Here is a 6,068-nt window from a genome sequence, read left to right on the forward strand (position 1 = left end):
GCTTTTGTAAAATAGTAAAATATCTTTATAAAATATTTATACCGTACCATAAAACTCATCATTACAGTATTCTTGTGATATCTCATAAAATCATATATTTCAGGGAAAGATTTCAGACAAATCATAGTTATAATCCCGCAAATCATAAAATATATCAAAGACATGAATCACTTTCAGTTCAATCATAACATCATACTGTAATAAACACATTTCGAAGGGAAGTGCGGGTACTAGCAATAGCCGTTACCTCAATTTACAGTATGATAACCTTCTTGTTAGCCTTTATTCTATCATTCTCACTAAGCTCCGAGGTCTGATTCCTCTTAAAAATATAAATTATTGCATGAGTAGGGAAAATCATTAAAACTATATACTATTTAATTATTTTAACTTCACCTCTTCAATACATAACCATGATGGAAGAGGGTAGTTAAGAGGTGGCTTTTGTCTTTTGTTCCATGGGGATAAGCTCTTAATTAGGCTAAAATTAATAAATCAACTTTGATTGATTTGGGCATATAAAATTAAGCAACAAGTATAAGACCTTCAATACTTAATTGTGAACAGAAAGGGGCGGGAAGAGGTGGGTTTTTATCATTCTGAATGAATAAGGGTATTTTGTCATTTTATTTTCTCGGTTAAAAATACAGATTTTGATATAAATATTTAAACATACAGAACATAAAATATTACTTAAACTAAAATACATTTTAAAATAAATTACTTTCCTTCAAAAAATTAGCTTTCGGAATAGTATAATATGATTTAAAAATAAAATTTAAGACTATAACATTCGTTCTTGTTAAAATAGAGACAAAACCTTAATTAAGTTAATAAAATAAATATTAGAGTATGATATATCGGGTTTTAAAATCTCGAGTATTACATTCTTACCGCATTAGAAAAAGTTTCGTCCTTGAAACTGGAGCTCATTCGAACTTAGCTTGTAACTGTTAATTTAATCATTGGAACGTGTATACTTGTCACAATCCTTAATCATTCGAACTATATCATTAGACCATTTCAAAATAACATTATATCCTTACATTCGTTTCCGAGCATTTCTCCTATGCTGGAATAAAGTTGACCATTATTAAGAAAGTAGAAACTTTTACACATAGTTATATGACGTACTACATAAAACCTCCATAATCAGGATGAACTAAGTTCAAAGAGCATCAACATTAGCACGATCTTCATCTTCCTCGCTAGTTTTCAACATGTAGACCCTTCCACCTGCAGGTGGTCGTTATGGGTTATGTGTTACCCTAACAACGTTGTTGTCTTTGTTACCTTGCCTCTGGTTTGTTCCACTTCCTCTTTTATCTATGGGTAACAAAATAGTCTTGACTTCCACATCGGTAACAGGTATTCGTTCCAGCCCAACATTCGCTTTCGGTATGGTTCCTCTTTCCACACTTGGCACACCATAGAGACGTGTTTACTTGGACCTCTATCATTATTCCTTTTGTCGTTTTGGTCACCTTGGTTTGGTCTCTTTGCTCCTCCATGGTTTTGATTTTCAATCTTCCTCTTATAAGCACTTGGGCCTCTCAAAGTAACACCACTCGTTCTACATTAGTTGCAACATCAATCATATCTTGATAAGAGGTAAATCATTGAGTTTCTAATATATCTTGATACTTCAAGTGCAAACCTCTTTCAAAACGATTAAACTTAGATAGTTCCATGAATTTGTTTTCATACTCCAACACTACACTCATTGCTCCTTGTTGTATGTGAAGAAAATCATCCTCTTTATGTCTCCTTAAAGATTCCTACTTCCTTTCTTTATTAACTTTCCATTATAAATTTTCTTGACTAGAGAGATGAAATGTAGCAAAGTTAACTTTCATCTTTTCAGGACATCGTAAGGTCTCAAATAATTGATCCATACGATTAATCCAATCTTCGAACTCGATTGGATTAGGCTTACCATCATATGATGGTGGGTAGAGGGATGAAAACTTTTTGAACATTCACGTACTATCGTCTATATTTGTATCTTTCTTTTTCCAAGAATCATAAACTAGTTCGGCTAACAACGTACTCACATTCTTGAGTCGTCCCATTCTTTCTTCATACCCCTTAATAGGTTGTTCCTCGTTGTCTTCCTGGCCTCTTGGACATGTTCCTCGTGAACCATTTCATCGTTAACAAAAACGTCGTTGTTTGTTTCATTGGTAATACCTCCTTTGATAGACGACATTCTGCATAAAATAATCGATCAAGATGGCATGACCATAAAAGAAAAATCAATCCCTTTATCCCATTCCTACGCTCTCACTCAGATCAGTTATATATCATTACATGTTTCTATTCATACACTTATGGTTATAATATAATTATGCTTATTATACAGAAAAAAAATTCTTTCTAACCGTACAACCTTAACTCTTCTTTCTAAACAAAAAAACACCTGAGATAAAACCAATAGGGCTTTATTTACAGCCTCAGAATCTTTTGCTCTGATACCAAGCTGTAACGTCCCGACCTCTAACTCAAGTATTAAGGTAATCTTAGCAGCGGAATTAACCTAATTTGGTCGAGACGTCACTGCCGTAACTTCCTCACAAGAGTTACAAGGCAACATTCATACCTACCAACCTTAATTTATATAATATAGAAATCTATCCAATATAGACATTAATCCTACTTTAATAATTGAATATCTTATTTTAATATAAACTTACTAAAGTCTTACATGCTAATTAATAAATCATCTTAAAACTATAAATAACTAGTGAGCTTCTTAAATCCTTGCCTTTACGTGTTCCCTTTGTTCCAGCAGTACCAAAAATAGAAAAATATAACAGTATTTTAATTCATTTTAGTTAATAAATCAAGGAGGGTAGAATATATTAAAACATGTAATAAAACTCTATTTCAATAAGCCAGCTTCATTCATAACCTTTTTAATAAAATCATTATAATCATTATATATTTAATAGGGGTAGGACGTCTCCCACTAACAGAGGGAGCCAGTGCTCCTAACAGGGGGAGCCAGTGCTTTATAACAGGAATGAACTAGTGCCCTGATGGGAGCTATTGCTCAATCATATCAGATTATATTTACATTTTTTTGATAAATTAATAGAAATTAAGAAATTCCAGTCATTCAGAATGCTTTTGGAAAATAGTAAATTATCTTTACAAAATATTTACATTGTACCGTAAAACTCATCATTATAGTATTCTTGTTATTTCTCATAAAATCATATATTTTAGGGAAAATTTTTAGACAAACCATAGTTATTATCCCGTAAATCATAAAAAATATCAAAGACATAAATCACTTTCAGTTCAAGTTTAACATCATACTTTAATAAACGCATTTCGAAGGGAATTACGGGTACTAGCAATAACCGTTACCTCGATTTATAGTCTGATAACCTTCTTGTTAGCCTTTATTCTATCGTTCTCACTAAGCACCGAGGTCCGATTCCTCTTAAAAATATAAATTATTGCATGAGTAGGAAAAATGATTAAAACTATATGCTATTTAATTATTTTAGTATATAAAAAACATAAATAGTAAAATACTCATTTTATTAGAAATGGGCATATATATCAGTATGTAAGTACATATATGATACTATGATCATTACAAAAAAAAAATACTACTATATTTTATAATAAATAGGAAAGTTAAGGATTATTAATCCTAAAAAATAGTAGACTTACATGGGCTTAAACAAAACAAGGGGCTTGGCAAGATGGCAATCAAGCACGAAGCTATAAAAGGAGGGAGGAGAAGGCTGGCGGCAGCCATTAACTTGGTCACCTGGGCAGGGTACGTTGAAGGTGATTGTGGTGGTGGTTGTGGCGTTGCCTTGGGAAAATGGGAGGTTATATAGTATAGCTTGTTTGTTGTTAAAAACTTAAAAGAGAAGAAGTGAAATGATAGGATAAGATTTACGTAGTATGTGATTAACACAAAGATTGAGCAACAAATCATTGAGAAGCAAAATTTTGACTTCACCTCTTCAATACTTAACCGTGAAGGAAGAGGGGAGTTAAGAGGTGGCTTTTGTCTTTTGTTTCATGGGAATAAGCTCTTAATTGCTAAATAAACTTTAATTGATTTAGGCATATAAAATTAAGCAACAAGTGAAGACCTTCAATACTTAATTCTGAGGAGAAAGGGGCGGGAAGAGATGGGTTTTATCCTTCTGTATGAATAAGGGTATTTTGGTCATTTTATTTTCTCGGGTAAAAATACAGATTCTATAAATATTTAAACATACGGAACATAAAAATATTACTTCACTTGAAATACATTTTAAAATAAATTACGTTCCTTCGAAAAGTTTGCTTCCAGAATAGTATAATATGATTTTAAAATAAAATTTAAGACTAAAACGTTTGTTCTTGTTAAAATAGAGACAAAACCTTAATTAAGCTAATAAAATAAATATTAGAGTATGTAAATTGGGTTTTAAAATCTCGGGTATTACAGTCGGACTTGGATATCGAGAAGCACTTCGGGATGTAATAAGGATGACGAATAAATCTTACTTTATAGTTCATAAAGAGACATTAAGCGACATAGGAAAAAGGCTATACACTAAAAGCACACTTTTCTGGAAGGACAATTGGAGATTGATAGGAATGGTGTCCTACGAACAAGTGTATTATTTCGAAAGAGGGTTCGAAATTACTATAAAGCTAATTATTCAATGAGGTCAAGTGATCAGAATGCCTAGGTAGAGGCCGCTACCGATCAGTAATATTGATGAGGAATTAATATTACAGGTTAATTAATAGTACAACTTAATCTTGACTAAACCCTTTGGGTCACACCCAAGCATCTAACAAACTAACACAACGAAATAATTTAGAAGGAATTAATGAGTCGTGAGAGTAATTAATAGTTAGATGTCGGAAATTCGAGCTTGGAGCGTCGATACCGAGCGTCAGAAGTCAAGTCAAAATAATAAAAGACGATACGGTAAAATCATCAACTAATCAGCAATTTATCGAAATACCCCTAGGATCGGATTTCCTCGGGCAAACTGAAGCCTAGGGGCATTTGGTATAGTTGAGGTGGCTAGCAAGCGCACCAAGCCGACCTTAGGCTGGCTGGTACATGCTACCGCAGCAAGGCTAGCATGGTGGTAGCCGCGCCAGCTGGGCTGAGGCAGCAGCCGCAAGCTAAGGCCAGCAGCAAGGTAGGCCGAGGCAGCAACCGGAAGCCAATCCAGCAGCTAGCTGGGACAAGGCTACAGCCGCAAGCTGCACTAAGGCCTGTAGCTAGCTGGGCCAAGGTTGTAGCCGCAAGCCGCGTAAAGGCTAGCAATTAGCTGGGCCTAGGTTGTAGCCCACCAGGCTGCTTTGGTGCCTAATGAGGGTGCCATGTGGCAGCCCCTCATTGGTGGTTTAATTGTGTAGGTGGCCTGCTATAAGGGAGATGTTTGGGGATCAAGTTTAGTCCCCTCCCCTCCTTCTGGTCCTTACCTAACTCTTCTAATAAATGTACCACTTGTTGATTAATTAGTTGTTGGATATTTAATTTTATTTTTGATTTAAAAATAAAGAAAGAATATTGATTTTACCAACTCTCCCACATTGATGGGATAGAGGATTTCACTTATGATTTTCCATATAAATACCTAAGTTGGGGTATGGGAAAAATCACTTGAATAAAGTGTTAGAAAAGGCATCTCTATTGAGACCTTTAAACACATATAATTACTCGAGTATTTGGTCTGGCTTAGATAACCTCTAAGCAATAGAACAAATCGGGGTCGAGTTGCAGGTGGATACTATTGGAGGTTTTCGCCCGTGCGAGGCTTAGACCTTTCTCAAGTAAGAGCTCGGGGTACAAGCGAAGCACGCTTCAAGGGTAATTAAGTCTTTCCTTAATTCATTTTAATTATGTTAATTATGTCTTTTGATTATATTAATTGTGAGTGTGATCTTGGCTCGGGTTTTATTCAGCGATGAGTCGGACTCATGAAAACCAACAAACTTATAGTGTATTATAATAATTTAATTATTAGCTTTTATATTATGTAATTATTAATCTATAAGAAATTACATATTAAAATAAAATTCAAACCAATGAC

General features: G+C 34.1%; 1 long non-coding RNA gene across 2 annotated transcripts; it reads right to left on the reverse strand.

Moving 5' to 3' along the window:
• Window positions 1–977: 977 nt before the first annotated feature.
• Window positions 978–4,059, reverse strand: LOC145586240 (uncharacterized). Of its 2 annotated transcripts, none has more exons than XR_014100848.1 (2): window positions 3,685–4,059; window positions 978–2,210 (listed from the first exon to the last, which is right to left on the reverse strand). It is a non-coding gene; the product is annotated as an uncharacterized LOC145586240 (long non-coding RNA). The 2 variants fall into 2 exon arrangements; XR_014100847.1 differs by having other exon boundaries at window positions 3,373–4,059.
• Window positions 4,060–6,068: the final 2,009 nt, after the last annotated feature.

Source organism: Chenopodium album, chromosome 2, assembly GCF_948465745.1.
Source record: "Chenopodium album chromosome 2, dcCheAlbu1.1, whole genome shotgun sequence".
Taxonomy (NCBI): domain Eukaryota; kingdom Viridiplantae; phylum Streptophyta; class Magnoliopsida; order Caryophyllales; family Amaranthaceae; genus Chenopodium; species Chenopodium album.